Below are 27,496 nucleotides of genomic sequence, written 5' to 3'. Positions count from 1 at the left end.
AAAATCCTTTGGCTTCTGGCATCTAAATCATTTGCAGTGATAGGGAAATGGCAATAATCAACCATAAAAAAACAGTTGAGGGAAAAGTTGAGTGAGACAAGGTTGCACATTATTTGAGAGGCTTAGGTTTGTATGTGGGGAATTAGCAAGTTCTTTCGTTGCAACACCTCTTTGAAATTTCTATGGTGCGCAAGTTTCTTTCTGCATCTTTGGTTTTCATGGCCTGTTTTTGTTATTACATTCACTATGAAGAACAATTCTTGCTCTTTTTTTTTCAAAGGCAAACTTTGAAATTTAAAGAAAGCAACAGATTAGTGCTACATTTTCCCATCCCACATTCCTGTGTTAAGAATGTGCTTGAATCCTAGAAGCTAGTCACACTCACATGAACCTTACATTTTTTCACACTGGACAGTCCCAATGGCCTCAGACTTGAAATGTGAAGTCAAGCCTTCTCTTCCAACTAACATCTGCAATAATAACTCAACAGCAAAGTTTGTTGCTTAACGCCATTTCATATAATATCTAATTCAAACTTGACCTTATAAAACTGGAACCTGCATGTCCAACTGCTGGCACAGTTTGACTGGGGAAGAGTTGGTCCCAGTACATATGAGTATTTATTATTTCCTTAGCACCTACATTTTCTTCTGAAGCCAGACTGACTGAAAAATACCTGCAAGATAAACCAGCATTATTTACACACAGGTATTACTGTTCATAAAGTATTATCAATGTAATGTTGAGCATATCCTAAAAAGTCAGCTTACTTGTATGCATATGATAGAAAATCTGTAGCTAGGCATTATAACATTCAGTTCCTATCCCTAATATATAAATTCCAAGTGCTTAAACTAATATATTCAAATCCATACAAGACCACAAAATGCTGAGAAACAACTCTCTCTAGAAAGTTTCTGATGCTCAGAGCTTCTGAAAAGAAGATTGCTTATTAGATGCCAAGTTTTAGGCACTGACATTTGGAAAATGTTGGCCAAAGCTCTTTGGTTAAGCTCAAGGGATCTTGTTGAAGGAGTTCATAAACATGAAGCAACAAGCAGTCATTGTGTGGGCTGAAGAACACTCTTTGAGATGCACACAAAAGGAGTATTTTGATTAAAGGATGTGATACCAAGTCAACATTAGCTTGAGGTTGCCAAGAGGAGGCCACCAGATGACTGACAAATGCAAATGCACCCTTAGCAGATGTTTCTCATTTCTATGTATTACTCTTTCATCATCACAAGTCTTGTTTCTCCCACTACACAGGTTAAATGCCTGAAGACCTCTATAGCATACTTAAGGACTCAAATAAACAATTGACATTTTCCCTACAGGATAGGCAGTGCTGGAAAGAAGGGAACAGGACATTTTTAGAAGAATTTTTAGACAAGGCCTAGGTACTCCAACTGTATTCTACTTAGCTGATATTTGACCCTTTTCTTCTTCTTTTGTAGCAAATGGTTCTTCACTTCTGAATTTTTTAGGCAGTATTTTTGCAAAAGCAGAGATTTCTCATTACTCATCATAGCTTTTACCTTTTTTATTAATTTGAAGATGCTATTTCTATGTTGTCCAATCTCTATAACTCAAGACCATTTGCCATTTTAACTAGTTTCGATAACAGTGATAGTAAAATTGACTGCAGTTGTTAGAAACAGGATTATTTTTACCGAATTCTTCAACAACCTGTAGTTACATCTTTTCATTTGAACAATCACTGCTAAGTTACAAAGCTGATATCTGTTTTCGTTCTTGCTGTCAGTCATTCACTCACTGTTTGTGGGCACATTTGTTTCACTGCTTCAAGTTCCACATACATCAGGTGACTAAAGTTCAGGGAGCATTTAGACATCGCTCTCAGACATAGGGCTTAAATTTTGGGTGGTCTGTTATTGAGCCAGGAGTTGGACTTGATGATCTTTTTAGGTCCCTTCCAACTCAGCATATTCTATGATTCTGTGATTCTGTGAATAAGTATTTTCAAAGGAGACAGTGATTTTGAACATTTGGCTTTCCACAAGTGCCCAACTGCAGACTGTGCAGCAAGGCCAGCCCTTCAGAAAGTGCTGAACACTTAGTTCTGAGAATAAGATTGTTTTAAAGTATCTCAAACTGAGCACTGGTCTGTTTTCAAAATGTACATAGGCAAAAGCCATCATCATTTGTGTCAGGTATAAAACTAGAGTTTGTATTAAAAACCTTAAAGAAGCTGAGACCAAAATGATCACTGCTTTTTAAAACCAAGTTGCAATTTTTCTGTTTGTGACAGCATCATCAATTGCTTTGGAAGTTACGACATTCTAGAACCAGTAATGAAAAGCTGAAATCGTAGTCATACAAAATTCTTTTTTTCTGTTGAGTTAAGCTGGAGGAAGAAGAATAGAAGAAATCTACAACATATGAGCAAAATTATCTCTAAATGGAGTGTTCAAAAATGTTTCCATCAGGCATCTACAGACGGGTCTTTAGCTGAAAGCCAAGTATTAAATGGCATCTATTTTAAGTTTTGCATTCCAAGAAAGTATGAGCCAGATAAGTTAGTCTGCATTGACATGCAAAGAACATCACACCCATTAGTAGGGCAGACATGGATCTAAATGACCCAAAAGATTCTCTGTGACTCAACTGAATACCAGAGAAAAGAAGCATAAATGAATTTGACCACTGGTAATTCAGTTGTAATCATTGCACCCCTGAATCAGCCTGTATGTAAACTTCCACTAGACAGAAAACACCTGGAAAAGTTCTCCTAAGAGGGCTTGCTTCTTTGACAGCTTTGGATGACAGCCTGCATAAACAAAGAGGCAAGAAAGAGACATTGTCCTTTTCTTTTTTCTTCTTTCTTTTTTTTGAACTACAGCATTGTTTTTACGATCCCTTCCAAAAGGCCAAATGTACAGTTCCAGGGCTTTTTCTACAAGCACTGCATATACATACGGGCTTAGAATTATCAATATATGCTTAATATTTTCAACATTCTTTGCTGTAACTCATGCTGGCTTTCCTTCAGAGTTTATATTTAATTTTTCCCAGAAAGCTCTAAAATTGAAATTTTTTGCGCACATAAAAACTTCACTCCTCAACTATTAGTCTCATGTATGATATCACTTCCTTTTGTTGTTTATAAGCAAGAAGATTGTTCAGAAATTTCCCAGATTTGTGTATTCTCAGTGAACTAAAAATATTAATGTAATCTTTATTTACACAAAGTAATTAGAAAATGAACATGACGTCAAACTGAGACTAGTTTCAGTAGTAATGATGGTAACTGATTAACTTCAGTCTACTTAACAATACTGTTTAAATTCTTCCTGCCTCCCCCTGAGTCAATTATTTTAAAACTTGAGGGATTTCTCTTATGCACATCTGCGAATTCAATGTCAGTTCCAGACTCACATTCTGGTGGTGAATCAAGCTGGCCTCAGTTCACCCAACAAGAGGCCAGCTTTTACCAGACAAACAAACTGAGGTGACTTAATACTTGTGGGGTTTCACTGACTGATATCTGGCATATTTACTTGCTTTCACCATCCTTTTTCCACCTCTAATGAATCAAACATATTACTACATTCTGTTGACAAATTGAAGATGATAGGAGAGAGCAGATGAGATAGACATTAGCAACTTTAAAGCAAGGATGCATGGCTTAACTCCCTAATATCTGACACCACCAGCTCTTCAAAGGGAGGCTTTCATTTCTGTGAAAGGATTGAGAAACAGATCCAAAGTTTCAGTGTTTTCTTATCATTAAAACTAAATTATTGGGAAACTATGCAAGAAATAACAATTCCACATTACTGCACCATCACCAGTGAATGTCCTAGGTAGTATACATAGCATTACTTGGTGATATGGGCTATCCGTATATATGATATCTTCTTATAAACGTTGGGAAACTAATCATAGAATAGTAGAATGGCTTGGGCTGGAAGAGACCTCAAGGATCATTAAGCTCCAGCCCCACTGATGTATATATATGTAGTCATTTACCCACACTTTATGGTAAATGTAAAGTTTGATTCAGTTTTTTAGTACAGATTTGAGCAGTACCAAAACGAGAATTTGTTACTTAGTGTCATACCACAAACAAGGCCATGTCACAAAATTAAACAGGAATTGCTAGGATTTGGACTTCTTCCATCAAACAGGAACAATGTTGGGCTCCTAAAGTCCTGAGAAAAGAGACCTGTGCAAATAAATCATGAGACCAAAAGCCTGGCACTGCCAATGACTTCCCAGGAACCTTTAGGCAAGTTACTTTCTTTTTTTCCCTTGTTTTCCTGTTCTTCCCTGCTAATAACAAAATTTATTCATACTTACTCTGGAAATTCTTGTGCCTGTAAACTATTGGTTCTTGACCACTAGGCAGCATTGGTACAAAACTCCTCAAGCTCTTTCATGAGAGTCACTGAGACTAATTGATAGGGAAGGAATTGCTCAGGCTGAGAGAAGCTATGTATGGGGAACAGAAATACAACACACCTAAGATAACCTAGGCTTAACAAGTATAATATCCCCATATCAATTTATGATATTTTCTGAGGGGGCTGCTCTTCCCACCTTCAGATGTGAGACTTCCAGTCTTTTCCTTAAGAGATTCGAGTTTTCTCATCTTGCCCTATCATGCTATACCTTTCTTTTCATTTTTTCTCAGGCAGGTGCTGTTTTTGTAGCACTCTTCATTGCTTCTTAGCCGACTGTCCTTTAGTGTCTATTGTAATTTTTTGGCTTGGTAGGTGTCCTTTCTCATCCTTTGCTCCTTGTGGATCAACCTTCACTTACACTGCATAGGCCAGAAAATCTTTTAGGTGTACCTGCCTTTACTACACAGAACCCACAGTGCCCTTTTCCTTGGCAGTCTGACAGCTTGTTCTTTTAACATAACCAGATGCTGGAGACAAGTGGAAGAACAGATCACATCATATACCCCTACAAGACAGATATCTTGCTTGCTGTCAAATATGGAGTGCATACGCATTGAGCCTCCTGACCAAATGTCTTGAAGATGTGCTTTTGGAAAAAGTGCAGTGTTATTGTTACTAAGAGTGAATGCCAAAGCAAGATAGTTCAAATAAATACCTTGGAAGATTAGCAGTAGATGCTAGGAGCTCGAATCCCAATAACTACCATATCATGGGAAAATTGATAGATTTCCTCAATAGCTTTCCTAAGAGTTGACCTTTCTAGAAGACCTGTTTAGCAAAGATTTTCAACTTAGTAGGCTGAGGTTCAATGTAAAACCTGAAATCTGCCATAAAAATAGAGCGTTAGCAATATTGATAACTTTCTACCATAAAGGGAGACTTGGAATATCATAGAATGCTTTCTGGGTCACATAGAGCACTGCATATTTGAAAAAAGAAAGCCAGCAGGCTGCTTTGAACTGAATCACAAGCATTTCTGCTGAGAAAGCAGCAGCAGTAGCCTCAGAGCCATTAACAATGAGGTCTGCTTTGAAGAGACGGAGCAAGTTTATTTGCTCTGCAACAGAGTAAACCTTTAGTTCTGGATTTTTTTGAAACATTCTTTCAATAGTTTAGCCTGGGTTTTGAGCAACCTTGTCCGAATTAAGCACCCGACCAGACTGCTGCCAACAAAGGTTGGTTCATTCCTCAGTAAAGTGGAAGTCTTGTTATTTAAATAAAGTAGCTACTGTAGTAGATTTGCAGATATGTTAAGAGTATTACAGGATCTAGAGGTAGACTTAGGAAGAAAATACTATAAAGCAGGAAAAAATTAAACAGTGTACTTATTGAAACCTAAAAGACATTGCGACATGTGACATGATTGCATCAGATAATGAGCAGGTGAAACTGTGCTACCTGTATGTGTGATGCAATGAGTGTCACAAAGTGAAACCTGTTTATAGTTAGGCTCTTCCTTTACAACAGTCACATTTTTAAACCTATGCACCACCATCCACTACATCAGGGGAGGAGTAATGAGGCTGCTGGGTCTTTCTGTCCCTTTTTATGAACTGCAAAACACCATACTGTGTTTTCCTATGCACAGGCAGATTGTCCACCACCTTTCTTCCTCAGCACCTGAAGCTGAAGCAGTGCATGCACATGCCATACATTCACTGTGACAGGATGTAGCTTCTGGTAATCCTAATGAGCATGATCAGAATGACACAGAAAGAACACTTGACGCACAGCCTCCCTAAATAAAATATCTGCAAACTATCACTGGAAATCACCAAACTGCAGTCGTATATGGAGACTGAACAGCCATCATAAGTGCTCCTAAATATCCAGGGCCTGCTTATTCCTGTGCAGTACTGACCACGTGAAGTCTACGTGCAGGGAGTTTTGGGACTTTCTCACCTGAACCATTTAGACTTATATTCTTAAGGGCAGACCACTGTGTTTCTCCAAGATAAAAGTTAAACCACACCAAGATAACCAGAGAGTCGTATACAGGCATCAAGAGGTAGGAACAGGTTGGTAGTGCTTTCACAATGGTTTTCTTGTCCGAGGTTCATAGTATGTTAGGGGTGGATTACCTGCCTGATGCTGCGGGGCAATAGCTCAATGTGAACTGTATGAAACAAGGTATCAGGCTCTTGCCCAGGCTTGGTGTAGAAGCCTCATGTGTCCCTAAGTGGAACTAATAATATATGCTCTGGAAGCACACCACCAGTATGATGTTTTTCCAACTAGTGAAAGTTCATCTGTCAGGCCAACCTCTAGAATAAGCACCCTGGAATTTTGCTGGGGAAAAAGTACTTTAACAGAAACATTCTTATATTCAAAAACCTGCATGCAAATTTACTCCCTTTAGAGAATAAGCTGGGATGTTTTAGCAGACTCAGCTGCAAATATTTTATTGGCAGGTGATTAAAAGCTTCATTTTTTTGATAAAATGTCAAGAAAAAAAAATACAGATGCTTACAGGAGACTGACAATACAAAAACAAGAGGAAGAAAGCAACACTGGGAGAAATGCATAAGCAAAAAACAGAGCCAGATCTCCTCAGAGCATGCTTTGGATAAATTACTAATGATCTCCAGGGAAGCCCATAGATTTGCATGAATTTAAAGAAGAGCCAGGCCACTTGTTTTCTGAGTATAGGGAATGCATAGGAATCGTTTCGCCTCCCCAGATACTTGGAAAGTGTCCTACTACAAGAAGTCACAAACCATCTGAGCATTGAAATGTGGGAAGAGGTTAAACTCTGGAATCAATTAATGTTTAGTCCATGCGGTGATCAATCTTATTTTTTCTACTAGGTATTTATTATGTCAATTATACTCCTTCAGCATTTCAGCATTCCATTAGGTGTCCAGGGAGCGCTGCCTGTATTTAAAATTTTCATAAAATACCCAAAAGCTTTTAGATACACTTACAAATCATTAATCATTGTAGGGGAGTTTCTGGCCTGTTTAAAGTCAATGGCAAAACTTCCCTTGAGTTCAACAAGGATTGAATTTCACCTCACCCCACGTGTCTAGCAGGTGCCATTGCTTTTAATGCCAATTACCATCAGGTGTCTTTGCAGGCAGTTCCAAGTACATCACTTTCTTTATTATCCAGTACATTAGAAATCTGTTTTCTGCCTGCTCATGCTGAGCTTTCAGCTCAAAGGTGGAGGCTGTGAGATCTACCCAAATGAGGCTGCACACCGCTGGAATAAATTCCTGGCTCCTTTCCAGGCTCTTGCTCTCTGTCTCTTAGTGGCTTTGGAGCTAACCAAGTAATAAATCAAAGCTGATTTGTAATTTACATGGCCCAAGGGTTGCAACAAAAACTTGGTGGATCTACCAAAGCGTCCTGCCAATTAGAACTATTTGTTATGCCACTGATCTTCTCATGTGGTGAACTGCCTGATTCTACGTTGCATGCGGTCACATTTTAGGCTAACATTGCAAATCTGAGCAAATCATCTAAGTGTGGAATTAACAATGCTAACAAGCATTTTGGACTTCTAGTTCAGCTTCCAACCTTAGAGCTGTAGATAACTACACATTAATGCATTTCTTCCAGCATCCACTATGAGGTATTATCATTTAGCAGACAGAGAAACATTAGCAAAAAGCTGCTAAAAGACTTGCCCACCTGCTGATACAGTATCTGTGGAAGGTGGATCCTTCCTCTAATGATTAGTTTTCATGTGTTGCTAAGCTATTATCTCTACATGTTTGCCCAATTTGCTCCTTTATTTCAGGCTAGGAATAAAATGTACCATAGAGGTGAAAAAGGAATTCTTAGAACCATCCCATTTCACATCCCCTGCTAGAGATATTTGTGCTCACTGAACTGGTGACCCATACAAGAATTCATATATCTAAGTAACACAGATTTCATCTTTGGGAAAAAGCTACTCACAGAGTTGTCTTACTATCTTTCTCCATATAACAAAACATTTGTTTTCTCTTGTCATTTCTGAGAGTCAAAGCCTATCCCCATCCTTTGTCAGATTCATCTCTTTATGTTTAGAAATTTTAAGCTTCATTCCCCCCTAAAAGTTCACTTGGAAATACTGATATACAAATAGGATGTTAATAGATGTGGAATTCTGTTACTAGCTTTAATCTCTAGCACAGTTACACCTATCAGTCAGACTCACTATGTGACCCATCTTCCTGCACCAGAGTTCATCCTATTTAAGTCAAATTTTAAATCAGAACAACCACATCTTTTGTTTTATTGCTATCATAACCAAATGTTTTAAACTCTCAGGTATCTAATCAACCAGCCAGCTATCCTGCTAAAATTTGAAATATGTTTTTTTTTTAACATTTGCCAGACAAAACTTATCCCTGTCAGCCTTGTACTGTTATTGGCTAAGAAACTAAAGGCATTAACCAGCTGCTGTGGAAGATAAGCTATTTTATATTTTCATTTGCATCCATCTGTTCTTGAAGGAAGAAAGGGCTGGGTTTTTTTCAGTTTCCAAAAGCCATGTTTTTTAATTCTGTGCTCCCATTTAGGTTTATTCTACCACTTCCAAATATGGTATCCATTTATGGTCATTCCATATGAAATATCTACCAATAGTTAAGTCCCATGGAATTGTTTACCACCCTATGATTTGGATACCAATGAAGGTATTGGTCTGTTAAATTTTCAGTAGTTTAATGCGTGGAAAAAGAGGACAGATATTTTTTACAACACTTAATCATAGAATCATCAAGGTTGGAAAAGACCTCCAAGATTATCCAGTCCAACCATCCACCTACCACCACCATTTCCCCATTTAAGCCATGTTCCTTAGTACCACATCTGAACATTTCTTGAACACCTTCAGGGTCAGTGACTCAACCATGTCTCTGGGCAGCCCATTCCAGCACTTGACCACTCTTTTAGAGAAGAAATTTTTCCTAACATCCAATCTGAATCTCCCCTGATGCAACTTTAGGCCATTCCCTCTAGTCCTATCGCTAGTTATGCAGGAGAAGAGGCTAACCCCCACATCGCTACAACTTTCTTTCAGAGAGTTGTTGAGAGTGATAAGGTCTCCCCTGCACCTCTTCTTTTCCAGACTAAATAACCCCAGTTCCCTCAGCCATTCTCCATAAGACTTGTGCTCCAGACCCCTCAACAGTTTTGTTGCACTTCTCTGGTTACACTCCAGGGCCTTGATGTCTTTCTTGGTGTGAGGGGCCCAAAACTGAACATGGTGCTCAAAGCTCAGCCTCACCAGTGCTGAATGCAGAGGTATTATAGCCTCCCTGCTCCTGCCAGCCACACTATTTCTGATACAAGCCAGGATGCCATTGGCCTTCTTGGCCACCCTGTCACACTGCTGGCTCATGTTTAGCTGAGTGTCAATCAACAATCCCAGGTCCATTTCTTCCACACAGTCTTCTGGCCACTCTGCCCCAAACCTGTAGCACTGCCTGGGGTTGCTGCAGCCAAAGTGTAGGTCCTGGCACTTGGTCTTTTTGAATGTTAGCCCATTGGCCTTGGTGCAGCAATCCAGCCTGTTCAGTTTGCTCTGTAAGGCCTTCCTGTCCCCACGCAGATCAATACTTCCTCCCAGCTTGATGGGATCTGCTAACTTACTGAGGGAGCACTCAATCTCCTCATCCAGGTCATCAGTAAAGATACTAAACAGGAGAATGTTACACTTAAATTATTTTCTACCACATGTACCATGTAGATTATCTACAAGTGATAGTAGAACCGTTCTGGATGTAATATATATATAGATCACTTTGACTCTCAGGCCATTGTAAAGAAAGGTGGAACTTATCCTGAAAATGGTTTTATAACCAATATAGCACACAATTTCAAGTGAATTCAGAATAAAATACCATGGATAACAGAAAGAAGGGTTAACTGCTAGAATTGCTTTTCCATGTGCAAGCAAATTTGATTTCAGTCCTCAGTGCAGTGCAAACCCCACAGCAGAGAAGCTCTATTGCCATATTTGGATAGCTCCAGTACAGGGAACATTTTGGACATAACCAGCTCATCTCACTCCATTGAAATCCTTCTCACTACCTCCAGAAAAGGCCAATGTCAAACTCTGTTCTAAAAGGGCTGCTCTGAAGACGCCTCCTACTTTATTACGTTGGCCCACAGCATCAGAGGTGGATGCTGGTGGTATGGCAGTAGAGATTGATCTTTCCCACCAATATTCCCTTACATGTTGTTGACATGTGACAGATAGCAGCAGAGGGGCAGTCTGACAAAACCATGTCTGACACGGAAGTGCATATGAAGCAAAGGAGTGGACCTGAATTCCTCCGCGCAGAAAAAAACGGCACCCACTGACATTTATCAACAATTGCTGGGCTTTTGTGGAGACCAAATAGTGGATGTGAGCAGAGTGAGGTGGTGGGTGGTGCATTTCAGCAGTGGCATTGACAACATGAATGACAAGACATGTTTTGGATGGCCGTACAGATTTTCAGGAACATGGCATGCATGCCCTTCTTCATCACTGGTGAAAATGCACAGCTAAAGGTGGTGCCTATGTTGAAAATAGTTTTTTGTAGCTGAGACTTTGCTCTATCAAGTAACATTATTGTGCTCTTTGTTCCTGCTATAGTTTCTGTGGAAATAAAGAGGAGGCATTACTTTCAGAGCAACCTAAATACATTTACGAAAATGTTAAATGAAAGCAGTGATCTACCATCATTATGAACTGGTTCTCAATTAATTTAAAGTGATACATTTGATTTATACTTGAGAAGATCATTTCAAGTGTGCTTGCCAGACCACTGCCCAGATTTTGCTGTCTACCTGTTTTCAGGATCTATACTTTTCACACTCTTCATAATTCCAGAAGCTTTAGGAATATGATTAGAAACATTCTTATCACCAAAATCATCCCATTCAAATCAGAAGAGATATTTTTCGCTTAGAAGTACCATTAATATATCTTCTTATTCTCTATAGGATGGTCCAAGGAATCCATCCATATCTGGACTCCTGTTGCTTTTTAGAGCTGACTTGTTTCCAGAATATTTGCTTAGGTATATTTCTATAGAAATGTTCTTTCTGTTCCTACACTACGTGTGGAAGTTCATCTAAGTCAAAGTACTCGTATTTTGCGGTGCTTGTGCTGTCTCTTCTTGCATAAATATTTGAGGAAATCCTTAAACACTTCCTTTAAAGTCATTCATGAATGCTCTCATTTTTACCAGCCCACTGTATTAATTAAATTCGTTCAATGGCATTTGAAACGGTTATTTCAGTACTTACGCATGACGGATGTGAGCACCATTTCTGCCTTTTCGCACACTTGACCTTGTAACTGCTGTGTCATTGCAGCCTTGAATTTACGTTGCATAGCAGCTGGGAGTCTAGTATAGCCTCACCTAGAAATACCACCCCTATAAATCTCTAACATTTTGAAAGTGAAATTCCAGGCATGGTGGAAACACAGCATGTACTGTAAGTCTGAATTACCTAATGACGATCTGAAGATAAAAACTATTCTGCACTTGAAAAAATGCAGGCCTTTTGGTGCTGGGGAGGCAAGGGGCCAGGGGACATGAGATCTGGCTGGGATGGCAGAACACAACTCAGGTACAACACACTTCAGGAGGTGGGCTGTGTTGCAGATTCCTTGTAGACAAGCAATGCTTGTGCTGCTAGTTCTGGATAAAGCTTCCTATTGCCACAGAAAGGTGGGTGACCCACTGACACAAGCAGAGAATGGCTCTCACCTGCCTATGTCTTTAAGACCCCTCCAGATTAATACTGGACAAAGAATTTGGCATGTCTGTCTTCATGCACCAGCAAATAGACAGCAGGGACTCTTCCTTATCTCACAAGGTATTGTGAAGATGAATATCTGAATATTTAGGTACTACTGTGATAGTGACCAAATAAGCCACTGGTATGAGCTTATCCTGTACTATATTAGCACAGAGAAGAATTCTCCTGCTTGCCTGTAATGGGAAACTTTTAAAATCTGGCCTTAAAAGGAGTGGACAACAAACAGCCAAAATCCCTGAGGGGGATGAAAGGGACATCATACGCTGCAGTTCGCAAAGGCATTTTACTTACAAGGGTGGCATTTTGAACATATTCTCAGTACATTTTCTCCTATAAGCCTTAAAGCATTTCACTTTGTGATGAAACACACAGTTTCTACTTTTTTATTACTAATGGTAATATGTTCCTTTCCATTTTCTCATCCCAACCTGAGTAGAAAATACCCATCTGTTTGAGAAGTGCTTTAATGTTTTGATTTTACTTGAGAGAAAAAATGATGATGAACAAAATAAAAACATGCTTTTCTGTAAATGATATTTTGCTTTCTGCTAAGTATGGGAGCATTTCCACCAGCTTCAGGCCCTGATTCAGCAAAGGAACTAATCTTGCACATAATACAGTGTACACAAGCAATCTAATATAGTTACTCTCAAAAATAAAAGAGATGCATGTTTTGCTACTTCATCAAATCTATTCTCTGGAGAGTTGAAACAGAAAATATTTCCTTTATGATGTGAGATCCTATAAGGCTAGAATAGCAATTGCCTGGAAAGCTCATGTCCTTTAAGCCTTACCCTGTGGTAGGACAAGGGAAAATGGCTTCAAACTAAAAGAGGGGAGATTCAGGCTGGATATAAGGAAAATGTTTTTTACAGTAAGAGTGGTGAGGCACTGACAATGTCGCCCAGAGAGATGGTGGATGCCTTGTCCTGGGAAACATTTAAAGTCAGGCTGGATAGGGCTCTAGGCACCTGACCAAGCTGTAGGTGTCCCTGTTCATTGCAGGGGAGTTGGACTAGATGGCCTTTAAGGATTCCTTACAACTCAAACAATCCAGTGACTCTATGATTCTATAACTGTTCACCAAAGGTCAAATATGCAGTTTCCAATATTCACTTATCTGGGCATCAGCAAAGGAGGACACAATTTGCTTTTTTGTTTATTCATTTTTGTGCCCATAAAGAGCTCTGACATTTCACAGTGATTATATTTAAGATATTTGGGAGAATTGTTCCAAATATATTACTTGGAAGTTAGCACAGTCCTTACAGCAGCAGTTCAGCCTTTTATGGTAAATTACATGAAAGGATATGGTGTGATTCAGGGTGCTCTGCTAAACAAATAAACAAAGGAACAAGAACTGGCTAGGGCAATGAGGGCAAGGAGAACTACCTATTGCTGTGGTGAGTCAAGCACCTTGGTCATTGCACTCCATACTAGCAATTTGTGTTCCGACTTATATCAAAAATGTGCATTTTGCTTCATTTCTCCTTATAACATGAGACTAAGCTGATAAAAATTCCAGGATGGATAAAGATTGGTTTGTTAAGATTGGCAGCAGCAAGGAACTGGAAAGTTTACTTTTCTGATTTATTTTATTTTTATTTTATTTTTTAAAGAAGCACGTATAAATAACCTGACTAAAATTACACAGTGCTCTTTATACCTTATGTTTCCTTCTACAGGTAGCTCTCCCAGAATAGCCAGTGTTGGCTGGCAGTAGCAAACCTTTGCATGTATTATTTAAAATCAGGGCGGGGGGAAATCAAGAAAGAAATTCAGTAGTCTTTACAGGGCTTAGATTTCATCATAAATGTGAAATTCTGTCCAAGTTCATGGTGTAGAAACATACCAGAGAGAAACACACAGTGATACTTAATTCTGTCCTGGAGGCCTGGCAAAATTTCAGTCTGGGCCAATAATATCTCCCTATAATCTCCCTGGCACTTTCCACCTACTCTATTAAAGCAGTTCAGCATGCTCATACAAACCCTTTCTTGGGAGGCAGTTTTGTAGGAATTAACTTTGGCTGAAAAGCCTGAGAAACTTATCGCTGTCACAAACCACTACTAACCAAAAGCATGTCTTGTGATACTCCCAATAGCAGCAAAGAAATCACCTGCCCTAACCCAGTATCTACCTTTAGCTCAATGTAAGTAGCTCATGCTGCCTGGCAAGCAGAAGCTGAAACGCTGGTTTTTCAAGGACTAAACAAAGCGCAACATCTATACCTATTTGTACGGTAACTGTGATCACACCCAAATAGCTTCTAATAGTTTAATCACAAAGAATCAATGTTGCTGACATTGAACAATAGAAATGTGTTCCATATCAGAACAAATCCGAAGTAGTGCATTAATGAAGAAGGTAGAAAAATTCCTTAGACAAATTAAAGTTGGAGAAAACAGAGACCGTGATTTCATTGGCTTAAGGCGGTACTTCTGCAGCTAGACATTCAAAGCACTGTGCTGGTTCCTAATTATACAGCCATGTATTTCTTCCAGTAGAGTCCGCAGGAATTGTCTGGATAAGACCACCCATTTAGTTCTTAAATTCTAATCCTTAATCTTTCATGTTGATTTTCCACAAATGGTGTGTTCAGTTTCCGTAGTTAAGCTCTCCCACACAGCAGGAGAAGGCGGCATGAAAGTGGCCCGGCCCAGCCCAGGTATGCACTGTGAGCAGCTCCTCGTGTTATCTCACAGTGCGCAGACGGAGCTGGGCAGCAGTGGATAGAAGCTGGGCCCCAAAGCAGTTGGAAGAGCAAACAAGTGGCACAAACAGAACTAGCACTCACCTACTTCAGTTACTTTCAGGATGAGAATAGCCACAGCATGGCTCAAGTCCAATAGAGTAATTCACTGTACAAAGCATACAGCACATAAAGAGTGGCACTGAAGCTATCACAGGCAAGAGAAATATCTGCTATGATGCATGTGCTTAGATCTCTCCGTGCCAAAGTATTTTTCTGGTTTGGGGTCTGGCAGTCCAAAGCCTCTGTCATTTCCCACCTGAAGCCCTTGCTGTGCACCTCAGAGAGTGTCTTGGCAGAGGAGACACTGCAAGTAGCAGGTCCTTCTCAGGGCTGGAAGGAGCTGGAGAGCCCACTCAGAACAGGAAATGCTTCTCCAAAAGAGTGATCAGGAGCTGCAATGGGCTGCCCAGGGAGGTGGTAGAGTCACCAAACCTGGTTCAAGAAACATTTAGAAGTTGTATGGAGAGTGGGAAATATCAGTGATATGTAGACGGTTGAACTGGATGATCTTAAAGGTCTTTTCCAGCCTTGCTGATTCTATGATTCTATTCTGTGATTCTATGAACACCAGCATCCCGCTGTCCTCAGCTCCCCATAAGTACCACATCAGAAAGAGAGAATGAATGAGGAAGAACTTTCCTCGTGTTTTGAGAACAGAAGACTTGGTGACTCAAATTACACAGTATCACCTGATCATATCAGATGCAGTGATCCATGATTCTTCTGAAGTCTAATAGCAAGTGGAAATTACTGAGGACGTACCCCATCTACCACCTTCTAAATAGGGAGTGAGATCATGAGACCATGCCCCATAGCCAGCCTTAATCAGCCACGTGCATTGTAGTAGGAAAGTAGCGGGATTAGAACAATCCTTTTCCATTAACAGAACAGCCAAGATTTTTCTAGCAGCACAGAAGTCTGATAGACCCAAAGGGAGTTAGGATGACAAAAGCGATTCAAGAGCGCAGATGCCATGACATTCCCCTTTTTGTTTTTATAATCAGTCACTGGTAGAAATTTGGCATATCGTTTCTGAAGCAATCGTGGCAAACACGGTATTTTCTTCTTTGCTGGAGAAATATAAAAATATTTTTACCTCAGTGTTGCTTAAAGTCTTGGTTTGGATTCAAACATCTCAAAATATTGGGAATAATTGCAACATTGTGTGCCGCCAGCATCTGCAGTACAAAACTCTTTGTGTTTTTCTCACACTTTATGTGAAAAAAAGAACATTTTGCACCTCAGTGGATGGCTGTGGTTTTGGATCACAAAGCACCAAAGGTTTTGATCTGTTCTGATTCCTACCCTCGTGTCTCATTTTTCTCATGGCTTAGAACAAAATATTAATGTGACTCATCTGTCATAAGTAATTCTCATATCCTCGACTGTATTTTAGTGCGTGTGGTTTTGTAAATGTGTTAGTGTTCTCTGAATAAGGGAGGATGGGAATCTAAGGTGCTTTAATCAAAAGAAACAAAAAAAGAACAATGGCAGCAGAAAACAGTGAATTATAAACAAAAGCAAGTTCTATGTGCTGTAATTAAACACAATAAATCCTTCATAACACACTATTTCAGTTTAGTACTTCCCAGCTTTAAAAATCACAGCTGTCAGTTCCTGGAACAATGGAAAAGGAAACAGTCAATGGCAAAACAATATATATTTAGACTTTGCGGACTGGCGTGCCCAAAGTGAATCCCAAATGTGATAGTGAAACATTTACAACAACACTAATTATGCCTGGAAAGCTGCTATTTGAAATTGCAAATGTCAGTTCCAGGATGTCAACATTTTCTGGTACTGTTTAGGAAATCCTGCGTAGTTTGCTACTTTCAAAAGGCATAATTATGTGCACACATTCCTGCAACTTTGCTCCAAACCCAGCCTTCTATTCCACGATAGTTCTCTCTCACAAAAAAAAAAAAAAAAAAATCGAACAATTCAGTAGAAAATAGCCCAAACATTGAGTACAGCAGCAATTCTGCTACAGAAGCACTTGCAGCAATTGACCGGATTCTTCTTTTCTCCACCAAACCAGACTGAAATACTTTACTAAATAGATCCTGCTCATTGCAAACCTCATTCCACAAAAGTCATTTGCATTTGGGCTGAATATTGAATCAGAGGAACTCAGGTCTCTGCCTAAAATAGAGTTTGTATTTATATAACTGAACCAGGGGTCATGCTGTTTTTGTGTTAAAGAGAGATGACCGCAATTTTCTACATTTCCACTCTTGCCTTTCTGCACTTGCACTGAAAACACAAATGCTGTTTTCCACACCTGGCTGAGACCTGCAGCCAACAAAGTGGGGGAGAGAGGAGAATGCATGCCACCTCTTATATATAAAGATTTTGTACATGGAAAACAAATCCTCCACTCTCCTTTCAGCTACAGATTAGCACTAAAGGGTTCTTAGCAGGGCAATGAAATGCAACTGTACCAATCAGGAAATCTAATGCTTAAGTTTCCTCTTAGGAATGATTTCCCTCATTCTTTTCATATTCCTTCTCCCCTTGCTCCTCTAGGAAGCCTTAACAGGCCCTCTTTTCTACAAAACAAAAATGACTGCCCTGTGTTGCTTTGCTCTTTCCAACACTGTGGCTTTCCACTTGTAACATCTCCATGCAGCCTTAATCTATATATCAGGATCTCCACATGTCCCAGTAACACAGGGAAGACAGGGCACGTAGTAGACTTTTCATGAGATTAATTTTCTGAGATAAAAAAAAAACAGTCATTGCATCATCATAAGCTTTCAGTTCTGAAAGAAGTGAAAAAAATGCACGTGCAGCCATCAGTCTCAGGACATGAAGAGCTGAATAATAACAATATTAGAAGGGTTCGTAGAGAACAGCACCTCAAAGCAGACAGAATTTTCTCTCATAAATTCATCAGGAGCCAGAATTTGGCTTTTTGTTATGCAAAACCCAACTGGTTTGGGTTACGCACTGGCCAGGGATGTCCACAAAGCAGAGGAGGAAGGCAAGGGCAGCAGTGGTGGCACGGAAAGAGGAAAGAGGTGCATGAGAAAGAAAGGGTGGGGACCATTGGTGATGTAATAGGAGCTTTGTGAGGACCAAGAGGGGACACTGTGAGGAAGTTGCGAGAGAGCAGGACACTTTTTTCTGCTCCCAGAGTTGGATTTTATCGTGTGGACCACTTGGTCCTTCTCCTCCTGGATGGGACACAGAGACTCTCTGCTCCCTTCTGCTCTCTCCACCATCACCACCTATGCATTTTTCTATAGCTTCTTGATTGTCAAGGAGGAGTTGGTACAGGTTTGGAGGAGCAAGAGTTAGGATAGGAGCAAGGCAGAAAGCCAGGGAAATCCTCCTTCTCCTGGAGGCAGAAAGGGCAGGTGTGACTGCTACTGTACTGGGACCCGCTGGTACATGCTGGCACTCCTTCAGCCGCCCTTTAATCCCACAAAGGCAGTAACAGCAACATGGATGGTACAATCTGCAAGCAGGAATGAGCTGCTCGGCTGAAACGCCTAATCCCTCTCTTCTCAGGCACAGGCAAAGTAACTTGCCATCCCCTCCAGTCTGGCAGCTCTCCACTTCATTAACTATTAAAAGCTTCCTCCAAATTCGTGACTTGCCTTCATCCACACAAGAAGCTGAGCTAGAGCCCAAACCTAAACACCTGCAAGCTGTGGAGAAGTTCACATCCAGAGCCAAGCTTTGGAGCCCAGGGCTATCTATGAAGGTGATGAAGATGTTGTCTGACTTACCAGATCATTGCTTAAAGGAAAAGGCCTGTTTCTCAAGATAAACAATTAAAAGACACTAAACTAGGAAGGAAGTGTTAATGAAACTGGCAATTTCTGCTCTCCAGGCTGTGGTATCCTCTCAGGAAAGGTGCCAGATGCACATTTCTTCATTCATTTCAAAGGGGCTGGAATAAATCTGAAGTGAAACAGACAGGCTACCTGCAGGTTTCCCTTGTAAATTCAGTATTGCTTCTTGATTGTCTTCCCTTTCCAGATGCTCTCTTCTTCTAAGGTTAATGCAGGTTGGTGGTGTATGGGCCACCTGGGGCTCAGCTCCTGGAGCACACCAGGTCCTGGGGCAGGCAGCACTGTGGGAGTTCAGCTGAACAAAGGTTAAGAGCTTCTATTCTTGAGTTTTCATTTTGTCCTGGATGATAAAATGCAGCAAGTAAATTGAGAGAGACCTTTGGGTATGTGGCTTTCTGGAGCTACTCTGTCTATTAGGGAAACAAGTGACTTCAGAGAGGAAAAAAACAGGCCAGGGAGATCTTAGGCCAAATACCTAAAATTTCAACTACAAGGCCAACCAGTACCCTGCTTATCAAAGAGCTGTTTTTCTAGTTGTCTGGCTGTTAGTGCATGATGAACGTCGATCAGCAAAAGGAGCATGCTGTCAGCAGCAGCGCAGGGCAGGCCTACACAAACAGGCGCTGGTCTCTTTCTAGTCCTGTTCCAGCAAAGCACTCACGTATGTACTCAAACACCATCAACATCTTCAGAATTCATGGTTCAGAGCAAATCCTAAACATTCAGGTGGCAGTTGAGTCCACCAGAACACTGTCTTCTCTGCCATGCCAGAGGGATGTGGTTGATTAAAGTGTGTTATGATGTGGTAGTGGTTGCGTGAGAGTGATCAGCCTATAAAACAGATAGGCATGGTTTATATTTACTTGGGATGCCAGCACTGCCTGTGGTTCCACTTGCTAACACCTCCAAATTGTGAGTATAGTGATGTTCAGAAGTGTGTATGACAGTTCCAAAGCACTTCCTGTCAGTCCAAGCCTCTCAGGGACCAATGATTGCAAGGCATGATTTGTATGTACGTTTTTATGGGGGCACATGGAGAAAGATGAGAATAAGTAAATGTTTTTCAGCTCCTTCAAACGGATAACTTTGTACCTAATAATCTGAAAAAGCTACACAGCATCTCTCCAGAAGGGTGGAAACAAGAATCAAGGAACTTTTCCTGAAATCCAGACCCAAGCTTTGATTTATTACAGGACTGCCAACAAAAATATCAAACATTAGGATTTTCATTCTGTATTCAAATTGCTACATCAGTTTTTGCAAGCACTTAAAAGGCTGCCTAAAGTGAATGAGCTGCCAGGTTGTCATACTTCTGAACAGCAGATCTTGAATAAGAAGTCTGAATATGGAATTAAGAAACCACGCTAAGCCGCTATGTTTGAAAATCCTGGGCAAAATTCCTCAATATTTCTGCAAAAGAAGGCCAGTGTGCTCCTACATTTCTTATAAGCTTTCTTTTCCCTCTAGGGACCATCTTAAAATCAACAAAATAACAACGGGCCTTACGCAAACAGGAAATCTAGGTCTCTTACAGTGAAAAGCAAACAACCTGTCCTTCTGCCCTTTCCTGAAATCTGAATGTAAGTATATCCAGCTTTGAAATGCTGAATGAGTTATGCATAATGCCAAAACCAAAGCGCGAGGGTTTAAAACTGAAGTTGTCTTAAAGCTAGCATGAAGTGGGATTTGATAAATTACTCAAATGTTTGCTATAAACCCAAGGTTTTGAATTTTAAGTAGAAAAATATACGGTGCACATATTTTGGTGATTATTGTCAGCAGCGTGTTTTTTTCCTAGATAATTAAAAGATCTAGTCTTTTAGACATTCCCTGAAGTTTAATAGGAAAGAACATGTAATTTTGGCATTTTATGTTTAAAGAACTTTGTTTAAAAATCTGTTTTACAGTCAGTTGAGATTAAGGGTGGGTTTAATTAAAAGGTGATGGCAAAAAACATTCTGTCCTGGGAATAGAACAAAGTATGCTACTGGTGTACTTTTGCTATCCAAAATGCGTACGTACACGTGTCTGCCTCCTTACGTATGTGTATGTGAAGACAAACAGCAGTAACGTTCATTTGGAAATCCACTTTTAATACAATGTGTAGTTTAGTTCAATAATGGGAGGAATATGTTAAACATCATTTTAAGCCCTAATGGAAAAGTTTCTGACAACTAGACATTAGCTCATAGTATCCGCAGTCATCTTAAGCCTATGACTATTGTTTGTTATCAAGTGTGACTTTTGGAAGAAAAAATGCATTATTGCTTAACAAACTACATTGCAGTAGTGTCCTGAGCTCCGTTTTGGTTTATAGATGGCTAATTAAAAGCCTCCAAATGTTAAGAATTAATCACAAAAGTTACTCAGACTTTCTGAATGTCTCTTTGGGAAGACGAGCTCCTTGTTCTGTCATGTATCTGTCTTACAAAGTAATCCTGCAGGATATGCCTGAAAGGAAACGCACGGGTCCATACAAACATGGCCTCTCCAGACACTGGGGTGGGCTGGCCCAGGGCCAGGCTGTCCGATGCCACGTGCCTGCCAGCTCTTGGAGCCAGCCATGCGACCCACACCATACGGTGAGGATCCTGCGACTGGCCCTAAGGCAAGGTGCTAAACTGGTGTAACACATAGAAAAAAAGAAAAAAAAATGGAGAAAAAATGAAACCAAGGGGCCAAGCTCACAAATGTTACAGAGTATAAAATACTTTCCTGCTAGTATTTAAACTATCCCAGAACATCTATAAGAAAGTTTTAGAGCCCAGTCCACCTAGCAATAAAACATCCATCCAAGAACGGCAGTAGATTTTGATAACTTGGTTGAGAGGGTTATAAACCCTCTCAAGATGATTAAAACATTCTGTGAGATGATTAAAACATTCTGTGAGAACACTGCCTTTTTTATTAGTCTTTACTTCAAAGCTTTTGAGAGAGATTATCCAGCATTATATTATAATATTGATCACTTTCAAAAACATGCCATTTGTTCACTACCTCAGAGTTCTTCACCTATAGCTGGTGAAATGGGAATATGAGCTACGAAATATATGTACCAGGCAGTAAAATGCGATGCTTAACTTGGTCATTGCAAATCGGTACCTGCTACTTTTCACGCATGGCAAAATTGCTTTCAGGATATAAACAAAATACTGTCCTCTACAACACAGAGATATCAAGGCACAGCGAATTAAAAAAAGAGAGAACTAGAGAAAGGTTGAAAGTTCTGGAAAATGTTATTTCCTTCTTTTTTTTTTTTTTTTTTCTTTTTAATCTATTCCAGTGAAGAAAGAAGAATTTCAGCAAAACATTCAGATTTGGATAGAAATATCCCTCAAATTAAAAGGAAACAAAGTCCCAAACCTGCAGCGAGAATACAGAAAATTTCCTGACTTGAGCATCAACTGGCAATTAGACTTGAAAGGCATCTGGGCCCTGAGCTCCTACCAAAATCAACAGTCTAATTGTCTCAGCTGAAACTGGGGCTTAGCTTTTGGGTTTCCTGTAACTAAACCCTGCCACAAACAGCTCTGCTAAGTTTTTCCTCCAGTATAACAAAATATGGCAAAATTAAGATAAACACAAGAGACAATGAAGATGAGCACATAGTTCCCAGTGTAAGGCAGGGAGCAGAGAAGCTTGTGAACATATCAAACCAGAGCTCGTCAGTTCTAAATGGTTGACATGACAGCTCTTCAAAAATAAACAATCAGACATCTGAAAGTAATTGCTAGACTAAGGGATTTAAGTTTATTTTATTTAAGCAATAAGGTATTTTAAAAATGTACTCAGAATGTCTAGCTTGCTTCAGATTGCTTTGGTTTTCTACACAGTGTCGTGGTAGTCACTACACATCCAAAGGCGGTATTTGAATAATATTTTTAAACTGAAAAAAAAAAAAAAAAAAAAAAAAAAAAAAAAAAAAAAAAAAGACAAGTGAAATGAAGAAAATAAAGGTATTCGGAAAGGTTACCAGAATGCAGAGTTTAGTTTAACTTCAGACACTTCATAATCTGATCAAGAAGGAGAATGAAAAAATGTATTGTGCTGAATTTGTCGGCACTGAGTCAGGTGATGAAGTTATTCAATTTAACGTGGTCTTACTGAGGTCTGATCTTGAAATCGAAGGAAAATCTAAGCGATTGAAAGTAATATCTCAGTTTGTGTATTTTGATATTCTTTCTCTCTGTCCTTTCTCCTGGTGCCTTTCATACTTTGTGTTTAAATCTTATGAACGTTGTTTTCTCCTCTGTCCTCAGATTCCTCCTCATTTTCTCGTGCTTTACGTTCCTCCATGCAATCTCCACATATGTGCTAACAGGGATTACTTTGCTAATCATTCTTTTCCCTGTCTGACTTGGGGACTTGGAAGTCCTAGAGAGTTTTAAGGAATTTAAACCTCAAATCATTCATGCATTTATGAAAATGTTATCTCACATTTCCAGGTCCATTGATTTTTCAACAGAAGTCAGTGGCCCAGCTCATTTAATCACTCTGGAAAACCTAGCTTCAGATTCCTCCCAGCAGTTCTGATGGGAGGAAATTAAAAGAGAATTACAAAAGAAAAAATCCCTTCCAAGCATAGCAGTGTTATTCAATAGCTTAGAAATTTACTTCTCTTTTCCTATTGGCAAATGTGGTTTCTTTAACTAATCCAAACATTATTGTGCACATACCCAAGGGTTGCTTTTGTCTGCATTTTGAAGAAGAGGGGCTTCTTTCAGGCTTTGGTAGTGATAACTGACACATTAAGCTCTGATACTGTGAGCACAGAAAAACAACGAGATGAACCTGCCTTCACAAATCATTCCATTTGGGGTGATTCCACAGATACCTCCTGCTTGCTGTTAGCAACCATGATGACATGTTTATGACCCCAGGCTATGCAAAGCAGAGCCCCATAGGACCTGCTGCTCTGCAGATTCTCTGCTGCTTCAGTCCCCTGCTCCCCAACCCACCTCACACATGCACACATGGACAACCTCACATCTGGTCTGTGGAGACAAGCTTGCCATTAGTGTTTTGTGAGGAGAATCAGCCAAATCAATGTGCTTAGGCTGAAAAAAGGCGGAATTTTATCCTGATAGCAGCAAGTTATAGAAGGCGGCGTGTCTGTATGATCTGGGAAGCTGCAAGTCTTTTAATGGGCTTTGCAGTAAGCATAAATCCCTTGGCTATGTGCTGAAGTGTGTGGTTTGATAACAGATAGTTCAGTAACAGCAACATATAGAACATATAGCTGCAGTCATCACGTTGCAAATGTATTCCATATGTTTTCCCATAGCTTCTATGTCCAGAGATAAGTAGCACTAAGCACACCTCCTTCTTTCAGAAGCCTCATTAGCATGATTTGTCAATGCAGCAATTCCTTGTGGACTAGCTGGGTTTCTTTAGGAAACACCATTGCATTTTCTGTGCAGGAGTCTCTCCAGAAATGTCACATTTTTGTCCTGTTTTCTAGACCCAGAGGCTTCAGATACAAAGTCTTGCAAAGTTCAGAGAACACTAGCACAGTACAAAGTAAAGCTTGAAATACAGTCACAGAGAATACCCCGTTAGTAGTTAGCTCACAAATATATCAGGTTGGTAAGTGAACCATCAGCTAAAATACTTGCTATACTCTTCAACTTTCTGATTAGTTTTAAAGGAGTTCAATGCAGCCGTTGGGTTTTATTTAAGTAACAGGTTAATGATATCTTTTCTGAATTGCAATTGATACATTGTGTCCAATATTATAGTTTGTAGTAGTATTCCATAGGAACACTTTCTACTTTACACAACTAAAATCCCCCCCGTACTTATTCCCTGCAGCAGTCTAGCTCATGCTTTACCAGGGGTAGAGGAATACCAGGCACAATGCTGAAATCACGGATGTTTTAGTTGGGAAGCTGGAGCAGGAGTTTACTGGACACATTTCTGGACCATTTACTCCATAGTAGCCTGAGTATTTCTGGCATAAATGGGAGACAGTGTAAATGGGGCCAGCTAGGGAGCACTATGGCATCAGCACACAACGTGGGAATGTGAGCCATGCCAGCTGATAGCTGCTGAATACTTGCTTGCATGCTGCTTTGCTTGCACTACGGGTATTTTTAAGCAATCCACGATGCAGAGACTTAGTATTTTGAACCTGCAAAGGATCTGGAATGTGCTCAGGCTCCCCCTCCTGCCCAGTGCCTGTGAAGCTGTCTCCTGGCACACGATAAACTGGGAAGACAGAAAAAAAGCAGCAGCGTGGAGACAGTGCTGACAGAGTAAATAGAAATTGGAGTTCACTGGACAAAGTCCGCAGTTTGCAGTGGAAGGTCAGAAGGATTTCAGGCGTTTTCTGGTATTTTGTCTCTGCTGCCTGTATCAAGCAAATTAAAAAACAAAACAAAACACTCTGATAGACAGCTTCCAGTTCTGTATACTTGGCATCTCAGCTCAGCCTGAGGAACACAGGAAGCACTGTCTACAATTATTTGAGGACATGCCACCCTTGTAAAGCATTAACACGTACTCATTCCCAGATTCCCTGGTATTTTTTCATGTGACATTTGATAATCTAAAAGGCTTACCCTGCTTCAGCTAATCCAAGTGGCCTGCAGTTTTGTTGCTGAAAATGCAGTACTGAATTTAACATGGGGAGGAAGAGTCCAAAAATGTTAACTCTTAAGAGGTGATATTCCTCTTCTTTCATCCAGTGCACGGTCACATTACAATGTCAAATGCTTTATGAGAAATATTCTACAGTCCTCAGCTGAAACAAAGGAGACTTGGAAGAGTCTGATGTATTTTACAACTTTTGCCCAAATTCAGTCTCCTTTGGGTTTTGTTACATATAACATCTCCTCTAGGGAAAGCTTAGCCTTGGCCTTCGAAATACCGATGGTGACATTTTTATTTCCTGGTCTCAATTAAACTTAAATGAAGACTATTTTGCTGGTAGTACGTAACCTCAGAAAACTAAAGAAGAGTTTTACTACCTCTGCAGCTAGGAGTGCAATCACTGCTTTTTGTGAAGTTGCTGCTTTGTTGCTGAAGCAATAAATTAGAAAAAAAAAAAAATCATATTCATCCTGTTCTTGAGTTCATCTCATGGGTGATAGAATATCCAGAGATTCCTTACGAGTGTGAATAGGATTCAACAGTAAAAATAGGACAGTAGGTAATCCAGGGCCAACCACCTGAGCCAGTGTTGTGCCTACAGGTGCAGAGAGGTATCTGGGGGTTTCCCTGCCATTGCTGACAGCATTAGGAGAGATCTGCTTCCAGCTCCAGCTGCCTGGCTGCTCTGAGAACCTTTTCCTGCAAGCGCAGGAGAAACTGTTCTAGCTGCTACTAAACACAGTTCAAACCATACTTTGTTGTTTTCTTCCTTCACTGGATTTTCTTTACTGCACCAGTTGTTTCTTCCACCTGGCTTACAAGAGCAGTACTGCACACACAAGTGTTTAGTGGCTGTGAGGAGCTAAATGCAGGTCTCTCCAGGCCCTTTCCTTTGATTTTCCCTTCTTTTCTATTAACTCTCCTTCCTCACTTTCTACCTACAGATGGAGGATTTTGCTGTAAGATTTAGTAATACTGAATGGAGCAGAATAAACACCTAAACACACAGCATAACTTTGCCTCCTCCTACCATGGTCAAGTGCGGGATACAAACACCCTTTTATGTGGGCTTAAACCTAGACAGGAATGAATGTAACTCCTAAATAGGAAGTATAACTGCAAAAGAACCGCAGACACTCTCAACATTCATTTTCTTTCTTCCCGACATATGAAAAGATTAAGATCAAAGGGCTGCTGTTCAACACTTTCTTCCAGCTCAAAGCAGAGCACATTCCACCACAATCCCCTTCTGGGTTAGATAGAAAACAAAGCCCCTTGCCTCCTGATGAACAAGAGATAGTGTCTGAAAAACTGAACAAAGACTAGAAGACAGAAAGCCAGATAGGACTGAAAGGGAGAAATGAGTCCATTTCTTTTCTCAGGTGACAAGTGACAGGATGTAAGGAAATTACCTCAGGTTGCCACAGGGGAGGTTTTGATGAGACATTAGGAAGGTTCATAGAAAGGTTGGTCAGACATTAGCAAGGGCTGGCCAGAGAAATGGTGGAGTCACCATCCCTGGAGGTATTTAAGGCACGGCACTAAGGGACACAGTTTAGTGATGGGTTTGGTAATGTTATGTCGGTGGTTTGACCTGATGATCTTGAGGATCTTATCCAACCTAAATGATTCTATGACTCTCTATTTGTTAAGGCTCAGCTTGTATTAGCTTTTCCCTGGACAACACCAGGAATATGCTGTTTTGAAGTTGCTGTCTCTCGTTAATCATTACATGATAGTTCTGGCTTGTAGGCAGTATAACACAGCTGCATCCCAGCAAACACTATGTGAAGGTGTAGCCATGACACCAGTAGCACCCAAATAAAGAACAATTATGAGGACACGTCTTTATTATTTTGCTTTAAAAATAACGTCAAGCAACTGTCAGGGCTGTACCTGCGCTCGAGTGGATCACTCACGCCACCAAGGGGCAGCTTTAGTAAGGAGCTGTCTGTGTGCTCTAAGAGCTTTCAGACTCCCCAGGAAAAGCCGCTGCATTTCTGATACTGCTCAAAGCTTGCTCTAGCAAAGGTTCGAATTGGCAGCAGTACATATCAGTAGCTATACTACTACATACTAATACGTATGCATTGATTAGAAGTGCCTGACCTTCAGATGCACTGCTGAAGCATCAGAGATTCACTGTGCTTGATTTTATAAGCGTATTTGTTAAC

At 40.2% G+C, this 27,496-nt stretch overlaps 1 protein-coding gene across 1 annotated transcript in view; it reads left to right on the top strand.

The window, feature by feature from the left end:
* The window catches only part of COL8A1 (collagen type VIII alpha 1 chain), an 85,545-nt gene that overhangs the window by 34,835 nt on the left and 23,214 nt on the right, over nucleotides 1-27,496 (top strand). The window contains exon 3 of the mRNA XM_072350833.1: nucleotides 20,199-20,311. The gene's annotated coding sequence lies outside the window, so the exon portion shown is untranslated. The remainder of the gene's footprint in view (nucleotides 1-20,198; nucleotides 20,312-27,496) is intronic.

The sequence above is a fragment of the Excalfactoria chinensis genome, chromosome 1 (assembly GCF_039878825.1).
Source record: "Excalfactoria chinensis isolate bCotChi1 chromosome 1, bCotChi1.hap2, whole genome shotgun sequence".
Lineage (NCBI taxonomy): Eukaryota > Metazoa > Chordata > Aves > Galliformes > Phasianidae > Excalfactoria > Excalfactoria chinensis.
Note: the sequence above shows the minus strand (reverse complement) of the source record. Positions and strands in the feature narration are given on the sequence as shown.